Source organism: Kogia breviceps, chromosome 4 (assembly GCF_026419965.1).
Source record: "Kogia breviceps isolate mKogBre1 chromosome 4, mKogBre1 haplotype 1, whole genome shotgun sequence".
NCBI classification, from domain to species: Eukaryota; Metazoa; Chordata; class Mammalia; order Artiodactyla; family Physeteridae; genus Kogia; species Kogia breviceps.
Window position 1 is genome coordinate 145254705 of NC_081313.1, and position 18152 is coordinate 145272856.

General features: G+C 38.8%; 1 pseudogene; it reads right to left on the minus strand.

The window, feature by feature from the left end:
* Nucleotides 1–536: 536 nt before the first annotated feature.
* LOC131755468 (mortality factor 4-like protein 2) lies at nucleotides 537–1369 on the minus strand (annotated as a pseudogene).
* Between the last annotated feature and the right edge of the window lie 16783 nt (nucleotides 1370–18152).

Sequence of the window (18152 nt, forward strand, 5' to 3'; positions counted from 1 at the left end):
TCTGGAAAACCATGCCTATACAATAATGCATTGCCTCTATCATGTGCATTAGACTCAAATGCAAAAACCATGAAAAAAACCCACCATCCTTCAACAATCTGAGCAGAGATAGAATGCCTAAGAAACAACATAGACTTACACAGGATGGGCTGTTTTACTTCAAGCACCATGAAAAAAGAGCACAGATGCATGGGTTTTCAGGTATATACATTAAGTTGAACCTTTGGCACTAGGAATCAGGACATTTTTTCATGTAGCATTAACACATATTAGAAAATTGTGTAGTGTCAAAGGGATAGAACCACCAGCATTCAAGCACTGTTGTCAACTAGGCAATAAAATGTTCTAGTGAATGTTTCTTCTTTGTCTTAATTACCGCATACACTAGTAGCAACTTTGAAATGAGAACAGGAGCTTTCACTCATTTTATTTTATGTTTAGAACAAAACAGAAAACAAACTGAAACATAAACCTTGTTATACATTAACAGTTTTAAAGGGCATCAATTACATAAGAAAAAGACTAAGAACAAAAAGTGTTTACAGATACCAGACTTAACAGTGAGTGGACAGTAGACCCTCACAGGGCTTTGCGGTGGTACTCAGCAGAAGCCACTTTATAATCACTGGCAGTAAACAGAGACGCAGCATTCTTTGCCAGATATTTTAGGAAATCATGCAGATAGCCCAACAATAATGCAAGGCTCTTCTCATCAAGGGGTGGGTATGCCAACACTCCTCCAGTTCCTACAAATAATCTCAATAGGTGTGGTGCCCCGTAAATCTGGGACATTGGCACATCAGGGTGAGTCAAGAGGATTTCAGCATACTGGGGCCTCTCAAATTTGTGGAGTAGCTGAGTGCCCAGCATCACATTGAAATACTCTTGTTCCTTCCACAACTTCATTAACTGCATACTCCTTATTATCAACATTTCCCTGTGATTTCTTACAATTTGCATACCCTTCCAGAATGGCATCTACATTTTTCTCAGCAGGGAGTTGAAACAGCTGCTTCTGCCTGGTAACTAAGTCCCAGTCCTCAACAAGTCATGGTTTTAATTCGTCTGGAATCCTCACTTTAACTTCCATTCTATTCTTAAATGGCTCCTCACTTTGAACAGTGGGGTGTGCCCGGGCCCTTTTCTTCTGAGGTGGCTGAGGTGCTTCACTGGTGCTGCCACCACCTCTGTCCCCAGGGGTCCTCTGTCCTTTCTTGTCTTCCTCACGGACCCTGAAGGGGGTTCTCTGCAGAGCGATCCCCGCCATCCACCTGGGAGTGCTGATGCCAGATTTCTGCTGGGGACCAGCTGTCTTTCTTCCTGAGGAGGTCCCCTTCATCTTACTTTCCTGCATGTTGCTTCTAGTTGGTTTTTTGAAGTTGTCTTCTTCTGCAGTTTGTTGTCCACGAGTTTGAGAACCCTGCTTTCTGGAACTCACTCAACACTGTGTTTACTCCAACGAGTAATCCTCTTCCTTGTTTCCCTTGCCAAGAACTCCTAATGTTTTCCCAGATGGAAACGTACAGATCTTCTGGGACGGTCTGGAGAGATGAGGTGAGAAACACAGCCCAAGACATTGTAATCAGGGATGTGCTGCAATCAGGATCAGATCTTCTCATCCTCACTCTACAGCTTACTTAGCTTTTCTGATGGTAGCCATTTGTCCTGATCTCCAAGCAGAGTGTTCTTCAGGCAAGTACACACTCAGTTATTTTTCCAGAAAGTTCTCTGGATGAGGATTATACCTTTTGAGTTTGCCACTAGATGCCCCTAATTCCCATTCTTTACTGCTACTCCTGCTGCCAGCTCCCACCTAATTCAACCAGTCTTCCTCTCCTCCAGCAAAGACAGTTATGCAGCCACAGACTCTAGAAACATTTCTCTATCTCTGGAGGAATTTAGTTCTCCTGTTCTCTGCCCTTTACTAATATTGGTTTCTTTTGTTATTTTCCAGCAGAATTTAGTGTGGGACCCTTAATGTCATTAGGATGTTGAGTATGTGGCCCTGATTATATTCACCCGAAGTTTGTTCTAACACTTTCTTTCATGACAGGTTAAAAATTACATATATGATGTTTGTCAGGCACTGCGTACTATTTTTCAGGTAGTGGAGAAACAAAGAGACAAATATCCATTTTAGACACAAAGATGAACAGGACCCAAACCCCTGCTCTTGGGGCTCAAAACCAAAAGATATGTTTTTCTTTTTTTTTTTTTTAGCCAAATATGAGGACCAATTTTAAAAAGACTTTTTAAAAGTCCTTGATGGAAGATTGTGTGTTTTTATTTCACTGCCATCAGAACTACTTCGCTGACTTCTGTGGCTGTAACAGTGATGCTGTGCTCTAACAGGAGGTTCATAATGCTGACTCTTAGGATGTAGTCAGGCAGGGGTGATACGGTGGGGCTGGGGAGAAGATAGTGAGGGGCCAGAACCTGAAATAGAACGACCCATTGTGCTTAGGAGACAAATTTAGGACAACCACATGTTTCTGTTGTTATTATTTTTTAAATCATTCATTCATTCATTTATGCTAATTATGTGTCAGGCGCAATATTATGTACTGTATGTACATTGGTTTATACCAGTCTGTAAGGAACTGCTCTTGCCCCCATTTTGAAACACAAGAACTGAAACTCAGAGGTTAAATCACTAACTCAAGGTTACTCAGAAGTAGCAAATCTAGATTTGACTCCAAAGTTCTCTATCTCCAATGCCCTGCATCTTTTTTTTTTTTTGGTTTCCTTAGGTTTTTTTTTTCATTTATCTGTATTTTCTTAAAAACTGAGATATAATGGGCATATAGTACTATATTAGATTCATATGTACAACATAATGATTGGATATTTGAATATGCGATTTTGCAAAATGATCACCGTCTTAACCATTGTATCACAAATAATTTCAGTCTGACAGGGAGGATATGTTCATATCTAAAGGGTGTGGCAGCAAGCAGATGGTAGTTCAGGCAATCTGTGGGCCTCAGAGATCAACAGGAAATAACTGGAGCCCAGACAGGCAGTCTAAATAGAGACAGGGGGACCAAGGAGGTGAGTGCCACAGCAGAAGTCTGCCACTATTTTGGGGTGTCTGCCACTGGGCTTCATTTCTTGGAGAGGTAAAGCAGAGAGGAGGAGAGAAGCAAGGAGCATAACCTGGAAGTGTAAAGAGCCAGAGGGTCTGGATGCTGGGCCAGTTACAGAGGTGGGGCCTCAGGCTGGGCTCTCCCATATGAGGAATGTAATTCAGGAACTGGGAGCAGGGAGATTGAAACCCCAAAGCCAAGCTTGTTGCTAGATGAGTCATGGAGGACTTGGCTGGGCCTAACCTTAGCTGTTTTAACCTCAGAGCCTATTTTTTTGTTTTAAACATCTTTATTGGAGTATAACTGTTTTACAATGGTGTGTTAGTTTCTACTTTACAACAAAGTGAATCAGTTATACATATACATGTGTTCCCATATCTCTTTCCTCTTGCGTCTCCCTCCCTCCCACCCTCCCTATCCCACCCCTCTAGGTGGCCACAAACCACCTAGCTGATCTACCTGTGCTATGCGGCTGCTTCCCACTAGCTATCCACCCTACGTTTGGTAGTGTCTATATGTCCATGCCACTCTCTCACTTTGTCACAGCCTACCCTTCCCCCTCCCCATATCCTCAAGTCCATGCTCTAGTAGGTCTGTGTTTTATTCCCGTCCTACTGCTAGTCTCTTCATGACACATTATTTTTTCTTAGATTCCATATATATATGTGTTAGCATACAGTATTTGTTTTTCTCCTGTCTTACTTCACTCTGTATGACAGACTCCAGGTCCATCTCACTACAAATAACTAAATTTCGTTTCTTTTTATGGCTGAGTAATATTCCTCTGTACATATGTGCCACATCTTCTTTATCCATTCATCTGTTGATGGACACTTAGGTCACTTCCATGTCCTGGCTATTGTAAATAGAGCTGCAATGAACATTTCGGTACATGACTCTTTTTGAATTATGGTTTTCTCAGGGTAAATGCCCAGTAGTGGGATTGCTGAGTTGTATGGTAGATATATTTGTAGTTTTTTAAGGAACCTCTGTACCGTTCTCCATAGTGGCTGTATCAATTTACATTCCCACCAACAGTGCAAGAGTGCCTATACTACAAAGCTACAGTAATCAAGACAGTATGGTACTGGCACAAAAACAGAAATATAGATCAATGGAACAAGATAGACAGCCCAGAGATAAGCCCATGCACATATGGTCACCTTATCTTTGATAAAGGAGGCAAGAATATACAGTGGAGAAAAGACAGCCTCTTCAATAAGTGGTGCTGGGAAAACTGGACAGGTACATGTAAAAGTATGAAATTAGAACACTCCCTAACACCATACACAGAAATAAACTCAAAATGGGTTAAAGACCTAAATGTAAGGCCAGACACTATCAAACTCTTAGAGGAAAACATAGGCAGAACACTCTATGACATAAATCACAGCAAGATCCTTTTTGACCCACCTCCTTGAGAAATGGAAATAAAAACAAAAATAAACAAATGGGACCTAATGAAACTTAAAAGTTTTTGCACAGCAAAGAATACCATAAACAAGATGAAAAAACAACCCTCAGAATGGGAGAAAATATTTGCAAATGAAGCAACTGATAAAGGATTAATCTCCAAAATTTACAAGCAGCTCATGCAGCTCAATAACAAAAAACCAAACAACCCAATCCAAAAATGGACAGAAGACCTAAATAGACATTTCTCCAAAGGAGATATACAGATTGCCAACAAACACATGAAAGAATGCTCAACATCATTAATCACTAGAGAAATGCAAATCAAAACTACAATGAGGGGCTTCCCTGGTGGCGCAGTGGTTGAGAATCCGCCTGCCAATGCAGGGGACACGGGTTCGTGCCCTGGTCCGGGAAGATCCCACATGCCGCGGAGCGGCTGGGCCCGTGAGCAATGGCCGCTGAGCCTGCGCGTTCTCCGCAACGGGAGAGGCCACAACAGTCAGAGGCCCACATATAAAAAAAAAAAAAAGAAAAAAAAAAAAACTACAATGAGATATCATCTCACACCGGTCAGAATGGCCATAATGAAAAAATCTAGAAATAATAAATGCTGGAGAGGGTGTGGAGAAATCAGAGCCTATTTTGAGTGCCAAATGCCTCATGTCCCAGGAAAGAAGTGCCTAGGAGTTTAGCAACTGGTAATGATCCAGTAGTTTCCAGAGGTCTCCATAAGCATCATTCAGAACTCTAGTTCTTTTCTAGGGTTTTATCAGGCACTCTTTTTTTTTTTTTTTTTTTTTTTACATTTTTATTGGAGTGTAATGGCTTTACAATGTTGTGTTAATTTCTGCTGTACAACAAAGTGAATCAGCTATATGTATGCATATATCCCCATATGCCTTCCCTCTTAAGCCTCCCTCCCACCCTCCCTATCCCACCCCTCTAGGTGGTCACAAAGCACTGAGCTGATCTCCCTGTGCTATACAGCAGCTTCCTACTAGCCATCCATTTTACATTTGGTAGTGTATATATGTCCATGCTATTCTCTCACTTTGTCCCAGCTTCCCCTTCCCCCTGCATGTCCTCAAGTCCATTCTCCATGTCTGCATCCATATTCCTGCCCTGCCACTAGGTTCATGAATACCATTTTTTTAGATCCATATATATGCATTAGCATGCGGCATTTGTTTTTCTCTTTCTGACTTGCTTCACTCTATATGACAGACTCTAGGTCCATCCACTTCAGTATAAATAACTCAATTTCGCTCCTTTATATGGCTGAGTAATATTCCATTGTATATATGTGCCACATCTTCTTTATCCATTCATCTGTCGATGGACACTTAGGTTGCTTCCATGTCCTGGCTATTGTAAATAGTGCTGCAGTGAACATAGTGATACATGACTCTTTTTTTTTTTAACATTTTTATTGGAGTATAATTGCTTTACAGTGGTGTGTTAGTTTCTGTTTTACAAGAAAGTGAATCAGTTATACATATACATATGTTCCCATATCTCTTCCCTCTTGTGTCTCCCTCCCTCCCACCCTCCCTATCCCACCCCTGTAGGTGGTCACAAACCACCTAGCTAATCTCCCTATGCCAACTCGTTTTGAATTATGGTGTTCTCAGGGTATATGTGCAGTAGTGGGGTTGCTGGTTCATATGGTAGTTCTATTTTTAGTTTTTTAATGAACCCCCATACTGTTCTCCATAGTATTTGTATCAATTTACATTCCCACCAACAGTGCAAGAGGGTTCCCTTTTAACCCCACCCTCTCCAGCATTTATTGTTTGTAGATTTTGATAATGGCCTTTCTGACTGGTGTGAGGTGATACCTCATTGTGGTTTTTTTGTTTTGGGGGTTTTCTTGTGTGTGTGGTACACGGGCCTCTCACTGTTATGGCCTCTCCTGTTGTGGAGCACAGGCTCCGGACGCACAGGCTTAGTGGCCATGGCTCACGGACCTAGCCACTCCGCGGCATGTGGGATCTTCCCGGACTGGGGCACGAACCCGTGTCCCCTGCATCGGCAGGAGGACTCTCAACCACTGCGCCACCAGGGAAACCCCCTCATTGTGGTTTTGATTTGCAGTTCTCTAATGATTAGCGATGTTGAGCATCTTTTCATGTGTTTGTCAGCAATCTTTCTTGTTTGGAGAAATGTCAGTTTAGGCCTTCCACCCATTTTTGTATTGGGTTGTTTGTTTTTTCGATTTTGAGCTGCATGAGCTGCTTGTATATTTTGGAGTTCCTTTGTCAGTTGCTTCATTTGAAAATATTTTCACCCATTCTTTGGGTTGTCTTTTTGTCTTGTTTATAGTCTCCTTTGCTGTGCAAAAGCTTTTAAGTTTCATTAGGTCCTGGTTGTTTATTTTATTTCTCTAGGAAAAATAAAATATTTTTATTTCCATTTCTCTAGGAAGTGGGTCAAATAGGATCTTGCTGTGATTTATGTCATAGAGTGTTCTGCTTATGTTTTCCTCTAGGAGTTTTAGAGTGTCTGGCCTTACATTTAGGCCATTTTTTTGTATGGTGTTAGGAAGTGTTCTAATTTCATTCTTTTACATGTAGCTGTCCAGTTTTCCCAGCACCACTTATTGAAGATGCTGTTTTTTCTCCATTGTATATTCTTGCCTCCTTTGTCAAAGATAAGGTGACCATATGTGCGTGGGTTTATCTCTGGGCTTCCTGTCCTGTTTCATTGATCTGTATTTCTGTTTTTGTGCCACTACCATACTCTCTTGATTACTGTAGCTTTATAGTGTAGTCTGCAGTCAGGCAGCATAATTCCTCCAGCTCCGTTTTTCTTTCTCAAGATTGTTTTGGCTCTTCGGGGCCTTTTGTGTTTCCATACAAATTGTAAAATTTCTTTTTCTAGTTCTGTGAAAAGTGCCATTGGTAATTTGGTAGGGATTTCACTGATTCTGTAGATTGCTTTGGGTAGTATAGTCATTTTCACATATTGATTCTTCCAATCCAAGAACATGGTATATCTCTCCATCAGTTTGTATCTTCTTTGGTTTCTTTCATCAGTGTCTTATAGTTTTCTGCATCCAGGTCTTTTGTCTCTTTAGATAGGTTTATTCCTAGGTATTTTATTCTTTTTGTTGCAATGGTAAATGGGAGTGTTTCTTTAATTTCTCTTTCTGATTTTTCATTGTTGGTGTATAGGAATGCACGAGATTTCTGTGCATTAAATTTGTATCCTGCTACTTTACCAAATTCATTGATTAGCTCTAGTAGTTTTCTGGTGGCATCTTTAGGATTTTCTGTATGTAGTATCATATCATCTGCAAACAGTGACAGTTTTACAACTTCTTTCCCAATTCGGATTCCTTTTATTTCTTTTTCTTCTCTGATTGCTATGGCCAAAACTTCCAAAACTATATCGAATAACAGTGGTGAGAGTGAGCACCTTTGTCTTGTTCCTGATCTTAGAGGAAATGCTTTCAGTTTTTCACCATTGAGAGTGATGTTGGCTGTGGGTTTGTCATATATGGCTTTAATTATGTTGAGGTAGGTTCCCCCTTTGTCCACTTTCTGAAAAGTTTTTACTATAAATAGGTGTTGAATTTTGTCAGAAGCTTTTTCTGCATCTATGGAGATGATCATATGGTTTTCATCCTTCAATTTGTTCATATGATGTATCACATTGATTGATATGTGTATATTGAAGAATCCTTGCATTCCTGGGTTAAGCCCCACTTGATCATGGTGTATGATTCTTTTAATGTGCTGTTGGATTCTGTTTGCTAGTATTTTGTTGAGGATTTTTGCATCTGTGTTCATCAGTGATATTGGCCTGTAATTTTTATGTGTGTGACAGCTTTGTGTGGTTCTGGTATCAGGGTGATGGTGGTCTTGTAGAATGAGTTAGAGAGTGTTCCTCCCTCTGCTATATTTTGGAAGAGTTTGAGAAGGATAGGTGTTAGCTCTTCTCTAAATGTTTGATAGAATTCACCTGTGAAGCCATCTGGTCCTGGGTTTGTGTTTGTTGGAAGTTTTTTTTTGTTTTGTTTTGGGGTTTTTTTTGCAATACGCAGGCCTCTCACTGTTGTGGCCTCACCCCTTGCAGAGCACAGGCTCCGGACGCGCAGGCTCAGTGGCCATGGCTCACAGGCCCAGCCACTCCGTGGCATGTTGGATCTTCCTGGACCAGGACACGAACCTGCGCCCCCTGCATTGGCAGGCAGACTCTCAACCACTGCACCACCCGGGAAGCCCTGTTGGAAGATTTTTAATCACAGTTTCAATTTCAGTGCTTTTCATTGGTCTGTTCATATTTTCTATTTCTTCCTGGTTCAGTCTTGGTTGTACTTTTCTAAGAATTTGTCCATTTCTTCCAGATTGTCCATTTTATGGCATACATTTGCTTGTAGTAGTTTTTCATGATCCTTTGTATTTCTGCAGTGTCACTTACTTCTCCTTTTTCATTTCTAATTCTGTTGACTTGAGTCTTCTTCCTTTTTTTCTTGATGAGTCTAGCTAATGGTTTAGCATTTTGTTTATCTTCTCAAAGAACTAGCTTTTAGGTTCATTGACCTTTGCTACTGTTCCCTTCATTTCTTTTTCATTTACTTCTGATCTTTATGATTTCTTTCCTTCTGCTAACTTTGGGGGTTTTGTGTTCTTCTTTTTCTAATTGCTTTAGGTGTAAGTTTAAGGTTTTTTTTTTTTTTGAGATGTTTCTTGTTTCTTGAGGTAGGATTGTATTGCTATAAACTTCTCTATTAGAACTGCTTTTACTGCATCCCATATGTGTTGGGTCATCTTGTTTTCATTGTCATTTGTTTTAAGGTATTTTTTATTTCCTCTTTGATTTCTTCAGTGATCTCTTGGTTATTTACTAGCATATTGTTTAGCCTCCATGTGTTTGTACTTTTTACAGTTTTTTCCCTGTAATTGATATCTAGTCTCATAGCGTTGTGGTTGGAAAAGATGCTTGATACAATTTCCACTTTTCTTAAATTTACGAGGCTTGATTTGTGACCCAAGATATCTATCCTGGAGAATGTTCCCTGTGCACTTGAGAAGAAAGTGTATTCTGTTGTTTTTGGATGGAGTGTCCTATAAATTTCAATTAAGTCCATCTGGTCTAATGTGTCATTTAAAGCTGTGTTTCCTTATTTATTTTATGTTTGGATGATCTGTCCATTGGTGAGGGTGGGGTGTTAAAGTCCCCTACTATTATTATGTTACTGTCGATTTGTCCTTTTATGGCTGTTAGTATTTGCCTTATGTATTGAGGTGCTCTTGTGTTGGGTGCATAGATATTTACAATTGTTATATCTTCTTCTTGGATTGATCCCTTGATCATTATGTCTTGTCCTTCCTTGTCTCTTGTTATAGTCTTTAAAGTCTATTTTGTCTGATATGAATATTGTTTCTCCAGCTTTCTTTTGATTTCCATTTGCATGGAATATCTTTTTCCATCCCCTCACTTTCGGTCTGTATGTGTCCCTAGGTCTGAAGTGGGTCTCTTGTAGATAGCATATATATGGTTCTTGTTTTTGTATCCATTCAGCCAGTCTGTGTGTTGGTTGGAGCATTTAATCCATTTATATTTAAGATAATCATTGATATGTATGTTCCTATTACCATTTTCTTAATTGTTTTAGGTTTGTTTTTGTAGGTCTTTTCCTTCTCTTGTGTTTCCTGCCTAGAGAAGTTCCCTTAGCATTTGCTGTAAAGCTGGTTTGGTGGTGCTGAATTCTCTTAACTTTTGCTTCTCTGTAAAGCTTTTGATTTCTTCATCGAATCTGAATGAGATCTTTGCTGGGTATAGTAATCTTGGACATAGGTTTTTCCCTTTCATCACTTTAAGTATATCTTGCCACTCCCTTCTGGCTTGCAGAGTTTCTACTGAAAGATCAGCTGTTAACCTTATGGGGATTCTCTTGTATATTATTTGTTGCTTTTCCCTTGCTGCTTTTAATATTTTTTCTTTGTGTTTAATTTTTGTTAGTTTGATTAATATGTGTCTCAGCATGTTTCTTTTTGGGTTTATCCTCTGTGGGACTCTCTGCACTTCCTGGACTTCATTGACTCTTCCCTTTCACACATTGGGGATGTTTTCGACTATAATCTCTTCAAAAATTTTTTCAGACCCTTTATTTTTTTCTCTTTCTGGGATGCCTATAATTAGAATGTTGGTGTGCTTAATGTTGTCCCAGAGGTCTCTGAGACTGTCCTCCATTCTTTTCATTCTTTTTTCTTTATTCTGCTCTGCAGCAGTTATTTCCACCATTCTGTCTTCCTTCTCACTCATCTGTTCTTCTGCCACAGTTATTCTGCTATTGATTCCTTCTAGAGTATTTTTAATTTCAGGTATTGTGTTGTTCATTATTGTTTGTTTGCTGTTTAGTTCTTCTAGGTCCTTGTTAAACGTTTCTTGTTTTTTCTCTATTCTGTTTCCGAGGCTTCGGATCATTTTTACTATCATTACTCTGAATTGTTTTTCAGGTATTTTGCCTATTTCCTATTCATTTATTTGGTCTTATGGGTTTTTATCTTGCTCCTTTGCCTGCAAGATATTTCTCTGTCTTCTCATTTTGTGTAATTTACAGTATTTGAGGTCTCCTTTTCCTAGGCTACAGGGTCATAGTTCCTTTTGTTTCTGTTCTCTGCCCCTGGTGGTGAGGTTGGTCCAGTGGCTTGTGTAGGCTTCCTGTTGGGAGGGACTGGTGCCTGTGTTCTGGTGGTGGAGGTGAGTCTTTTCCCTCTGATGAGCAGGACCATGTCAGGTGGTGTGTTTGGGGTGTCTGTGAACTTAGTGTGACTTTAGGTGGTCTGTATGCTGATGGGTGGGTTTGTGTTCCTGTCTCATTTGCTGTTTGGTGTGAGGTGTCCAGTGCTGGGAGCTGCTGGCAGTTGGGTGGTGCCTGGTCTTGTATTCAGTTAGAGCCATCCATGAGAGCTCTCAGTGATTAATCTTCCCTGGGGCCAGGAATTCTGTAGTGGTCCAGTGTCCTGGACTCGGTGCTTCCACCCCAGAGCCTCAGGATTTACTTCCAGTCGAGGACCCAAGACCCCACATGTCACTCATCCTGGCAATAAAGGGGATTAAAAAAAAAAAAAAAAAGACTAGCAAAAGCCCAGACAAATGGTAAGGCACTCTTAAAAAACTTAATTTTCTATGAACTCAGAGTTTCTTAAGAAATTCTAAAAAGTTTTCAGGATGCGTTCATATGGATGTTTTGTTGAGGTGTGTGTGTGTGTTTTTTTAAAGAAGATGTTGGGGGGTAGGAGTTTATTAATTTATTTACTTTTTCTGTGTTGGGTCTTTGTTTCTGTGTGAGGGCTTTCTCTAATTGTGGCAAGTGGGGGCCACTCTTCATTGCAGTGCATGGGCCTCTCACTGTCATGACCTCTCTTGTTGTGGAGCACAGGCTCCAGATGCGCAGGCTCAATAGTTGTGGCTCACGGGCCTAGTTGCTGCACGGCATGTGGGATCCTCCCAGACCAGGGCTCCAACCCGTATCCCCTGCATTAGCAGGCAGATTCTCAACCACTGCGCCACCAGGGAAGCCCTGAGGTGTGTTTTATAGCTCTGGCTTCCATTCCAGTCAGTGTTTCAGCTTAGCTTTTGTTCTGTGAGAGAGAGAGGAATTACCTTTTCCAGAAGGACCAGTTTATTTGATGTAGTAATACATGCTTTGCTTAAATATGAGGAAGAACTAACTAGAAAAGAAACAGAGTGAGATTTCTTAGAATTTGAGTAGGGAACAGGTTTTGGCAATGTATCAATGTTTAATTTTTTACTTTATTTTATTTGGGTATCTTTAAGATTTGATGGTAATTTTCTTTTCATGTTACAAATGACAAGGGTTGACTAACAAGGTGGTGTTGCAAGAGATGACTGTAGAGGACAGGGATGTAATGGGGAGTTCCAGGCTGTGGGTGTTCAAGGTAAGCACCATCTGTGTCACTCTTTGGCAACCTCTACCAAAACAGTCATTGCTCTGTATTATTTGTGTGTCTGTGGATTTTATTTATAGGAACTCGAAGAAACCATTCAGAGCTTAGGTTGGTGCAGAATGCAAACAGATGCTATACATTTCATTTGAATCAGGAGGTGACATCTGACTTCAGGGTTATCTGGGATAAGACTCCATGGTTTGTTTCCTTACTTGTTGATAGAAGTCAAATTCAATTAATTTTAGTTTAATTCACTTAATTTATAAATTTATAAATTTTAATTGAACACGTGCAGCATGCCAGCTGTGAGCTCACAGTACAGCAAAAGAGACAGATATTTATCAAGCTAGTGAGAAGGTAATATGATACATGCTAATCTAAGAGGACCAAATACATAGGAGGAGATTTTTAGAAAAGATAACACTGGGGCTGAATCTTTTTAATGAGTGGAAATTGGTGTTGGAAAAGTGGGAAAAAGAAGTGTAGGAAGAGGGAACAGCATGTGCAAAACTGCAGAGTGCATGCAAGGTTCTGAGAGTGGTGAGCAGTCCATATCAAAATGTGGAATGGAGAGGGATGAGGTTGCAGAGTGAGGTGGCCAGTACCGACAGAGGTGTAGGTGGTGTCACTCACTAAAGCAGTTTTTGCAGGGAGATGACACGATGAGAACAATGTTTTAGAAATATCACTTTGGAGGCAGTTGGAAAATGGATTGTGAGGGATGGCTTATAGAAGAGGCTTGGGAGGAAGAGTGGTTGAAAAATATGAACTGGCCAACAATTGTCGGCATTAGTTTCTTATGTTCCAATCTTTTACTGTCATCTCTGCTTGGAATGATGCTTCTCACTTCTTAATGCCATGGGTACTGCCCCCCACTCTACCCCCATCTCCACCCCTGCACCAGAGATCTTTATCTTTCCCTAATTAGCCAGTCTCAGCCATACACACACACACACACACACACACACACACACGCACACACACGCACGCACATATATACATATGCATATATATATTTGTTTGGTATCTTTTTAATATTATTATTCCTATGTAATCTTAAAGCTTCATGAAGGAAGAATGAACTTTTATATTTGTTTTCTCATTGATGCATTTCTAGCATTTTACAAAGTGATGCATTTCTAGCATCTAACAAAGTGTGGATATTTAATCAATATTTGGTAGAAAGATAAATGACATCTAAGTCAATATTTTCAATTTCTTTTAAGGGTTTCTTTGACGAGTGCTTTTTGAGAAAACAGAAGGAAATAATCACAACAAACACTATGCTACTTGAATTCTTTGGAAATTAGCACAAGTCATTGTGGTGGACAGTCTTGGTCCCTAAAGTTCTAATGGGTCTGTGAGATCAGAACCCAGCTCGAAAGGGCTTGACTCTAATTTCTCTTTCTCCCTCTTTGCAGAGATCACATAGTTAGATTTTCATATGTTAAATGCTTATATAATGTGCCTCTGTTATAATCCAATTGAAATGTTGCTTAATTTTGATTCAGTGTTACTAAACATATTTGTATAATATAACTTATATACAAAATGCTGTACTAAGCATGGCAAATAATTTTTCCACAGAACATAAGCTCTAGGAGGGCAAGACCAAATCTATTCCATTCACTATTGTATGCTACGAAGTCTAACCCAGACACAAAGTAGGTATTAATAGGTATGTGTTAATTGAATAGATGCACAAATAGATTAAAAACTTTTGCCAGGCACACTCTCTGTTCTTTGGAACAAATAATATGATCTTTGGAACATATAATAATATGGTTTGGGGAATATATAATGTACTAGTGGGATACGTTAAGTTTCAGGTCCTAGACCTGAGATCAAACTTCAAAGAAATAAAAACATGGGAGACATCAACTAATTCACGGGAACTTACACAGCCTTCCTGGCCACATTTCCTAGACACGTTTTACAGACATGTTCTCTGGGAAAAAATAGAGAGCAGTCTCAATCCAGGGTAGCTTTCAATGTCTTAAACACAAGGGACATATAGCAAAACAGTATTTCCTGACTGTTGTGCTTCAAGTCTCCCTCTTTATCTGTTCATGCTTCAGAAATACACCAGAACTAAGTTATGCACAGGGGATGTTTTCCTGGCCTGGGCAAGAAAAGTCATCAACTTTAGGTCCTTTGATTTTTCTGATTCCCACTACTGGTCTTACTGGGCCCATTTTCCTCAGGATGTGGCCCTAAGGTTGTCTGTTAGACATTACCCCAAAATTAAACAAATCTAGAAGATTAAACTCCTAAATGAAGAGACAGACATATATTTATTTTACTTTATTCTACAAGCAAATCAAGACATAATAGTGACAAGATTAGGCAATATGGCATAGATTATATGGGAGAAGAAATGTGTCCCTTGTGAGTTGTAATCACAAGATAGATTCAACATTCTCCAAAATGTACACATTTAAGTTTGCTGTTAGTTTTCCTGTGGAGAGAAAATAGCAACAAATGAGAAATGCTGAGGCCATAGGCATTTCATTAGCATCCAAACTTCACCAGTGAACGCCTCAAAATGTAGCCAAGTCTCTCCATTTATTGATGTTTTTAAAAGGAGTGACTGCAATTTAGGGATATTTTAGCAAGTGGTGCTGATTACATAAGGATGAGGCTCATAATACCTCCCTGAAAGCATATTTTAATGGATTTATTTATGTTTATGTCCCTGAAAGCATATTTTAATGGATTTTTTATTTAAAGAAGACACACATAAGCTTTTTTAAATGAGAGTTCATAATTCTATTCATAATAAAAAAGAATCAAAACAATATGCCATATATATTAGATGCTTGTTTTCAGTCACGTTTATTTTGAAAATACTTAAAAGGAGCTATATGTTTCTATACACTCTAGTATATTATTCACCATTTTGTGGTTTTTGAGCTGATACTGATATATCTTTTGGATGATTGCTTTGTAACCTTTAAATTACTTTTGGCTATTTGATTTTCTAATTTAATTTTATTGCACCTTCAACATATATTTTGTTGAGAAACCATACTCGGAAATGGAACAAGTTCTTTAGGTTTTTCAGATAGTGTTTCCTTCTGTACCAATCATTAAGGAGCTCTAATATATCCAGACTTAGTTGTTGAAGCTGAACAATAAACATGGCTCATCCTAACAGGTGTGGATTGGCATGCCTGGAATGAGGGACGTTCCTTGTCCCTCAAAATAAACCAATCGTAGACTGTTAGCCAAACTGGTGAATTTTTGTGGAAAGAGTTTAAGCAATAGGTTAGTAGGTGGAAGTTGAACTGAATGACCCTTAAGTTTCCTTCCAACTTAGAGATTCTAGGATTCTCTGATTCACTCTCACTGTCACAATATGTAGTGATACAGTAATACCAGGGACTCCCAAATCCTGTAAATTGTGAAAATTCTCTTCATCAGAGTCAACGTGAGATTATTCACATATTCCTTATACCATAAACAACTTCTTCTACTTGAAGTACATTTGTCTTAACACATAATTATTAACCCTTAAATATAGAAAAGAAAACTATTTCAATACTTTCTTAACTTCATAACAAAAGTAGCAATCATTGCTGTAAGTTTTGCCATCAGATCCGTGAATTGGTGCATATACAGCATAACAAACTCTTTTACTGGTGGTAACTTTTTATAATTACTACAGTCAATCTGGAAATACATATAAAAAATCTTGAGTTCCTTAAACAAAATTTTTATTCTCAGGGTTTAGGGTTTTCCAAGCAAGTTCAGAAAGCTCTCAGTGCATTTGTTTCTTATTCCAATTGTCTGTCCTCATCTAACCCCTTTGAGATACACTAAATAAAAAGATTTTTTATATCACATATAAAATCATGAGTGATAAACTTCTTTACGGTAACTGAATCATAATTTATTTTAAGATAAAATCTTTTCCACCATACTGGTTGAGGCATCAGTTCTCAACACACATGGCATTTTCACAGGTGCAACCATTCCCATGGGATCAGTTTTCTACATGTCCTGCTACTTCTCTATTTGACTTAAAAAGTTCTATCTGAATGTAAGTATAAGATATATTATGATGATAACTACTATAGTTATAAGAATTACTACATCTTAGCAATATTTACCATTAATTATTGGTAACAAGGTACTTGGTTTGCACTTCACCAGCACATAGACAGACAAATTTGTTTTAACATTGTAGTTGAGAACCACTGTTCCCAATTCCTGGAGCAAAGCTAAGGTGATAAGCTGCCTGCAGGAACAAGTAGGCAATTACCAAGAACGAATTTTCTAGGTTTTTCATCTTTGAGCAAATTGAAGAGTGTGGACATTAAAGTCAAACACATCGGAATTCAAATCCTGACTATACGACTCTGGGACAATTATTTTTCCTCTGTAAGCCTTACTTTCTTTACCTGCAAAATGAAGGTGATAACTGTATTGTAAGGTTAAAGTAAAACATAGGTAACTGAAAAGATGTGTGTGAAATGCTTAACAGTACATGACGTGGAAAATAATGAATAAATGATAGCTATTAATTTTATTCCTTGGCTTTACTTCCAAGTCTACACTAACTCCAGTTCCATACAGAAGAGTCTACATTTCCAGCTCCTTCTGTCCCAGAGTTTCAGACATGATATTTTTCTTTTTTTAAAATTTATTTTTTATTGAAGTATAGTTGATTTACAGTGTTGTGTTAGTTTCTGGTGTACAGCAAACTGATTCTGTTACATAGATATTAAATATAGTTCCATGTGTATACAGTAGGACCTTGTTGTTTATTTATTTTATGTATAATAGTTTGCATCTGCTGATCCCAAATTCCCAATCCATTCCTTCCCCCATCCTCCTTGGCAACCAAAAGTCTGTTCTCTATGCCTGTGAGTCTGTTTCTCTTTCATAAATAAGTTCATTTGCAGACATGACATTTTTCTAGTGGTTAAATATCTCCACTTGGATAACCTGAAATATGCTCAAACTTAAAGTTGAATTCATCTTCTACTTCAGATATGTTCCATTAATTAATTTATCCATTCTTTGAGTTACTATACTCCATGAACCTCCTAAGGTTTAGGGCTGAGCTGAGAGCTGCCAATACAAAGATTACTAAGCATGACATGATGGCAGGGGACTTCAGAGGCTAGTGGAGCCTAGTGGAAAATGGAATTGCAGTGCCTCATGTTGGGTATATACCAGCATGACTTCACTTCTCCTCCTTGCCTGCTCAAACCCCAGTGCCAGGATTTATGTCATATGCACAATCTGACCAGGCAATTACTAAGGCTTAATATTCATTAGCCCCTTTCATTCTCTCACAGCTAATAAATCATGAAGGAAACCTTGAACTCAGTCCTGACTCCAAATTTTATATTCTTAATCTCTTATTTTCTTTAACAGGGAAAACAAAAGACTCAAAGAAGTGGAACAAACTGCCTGGGCCTTCAGGGTCATGCAGCTAAAAAGCAGTAGAGCTTGTCTAGAACCCAGATCGCCTGATGGCTAGCTTAAGTTTCTACTACCACACCTAGATTTTCTCAACAATAGTCTTTATTTAATATGAGTAATGAACAAAAGGTTAAATCTTTATTCTTTAAGATAGAGAACAAAGTTGTGTGTGACCCATTTAAACATTTTAAGAGTCATGACTTGTACTTACTGAGCTTTACTATGTGTCAGGTACTGTGCTAAGCCCTTTTCAAACATTATGGCTTTAAGTTTCACAGTATTGTAAAATGTGAGGCTA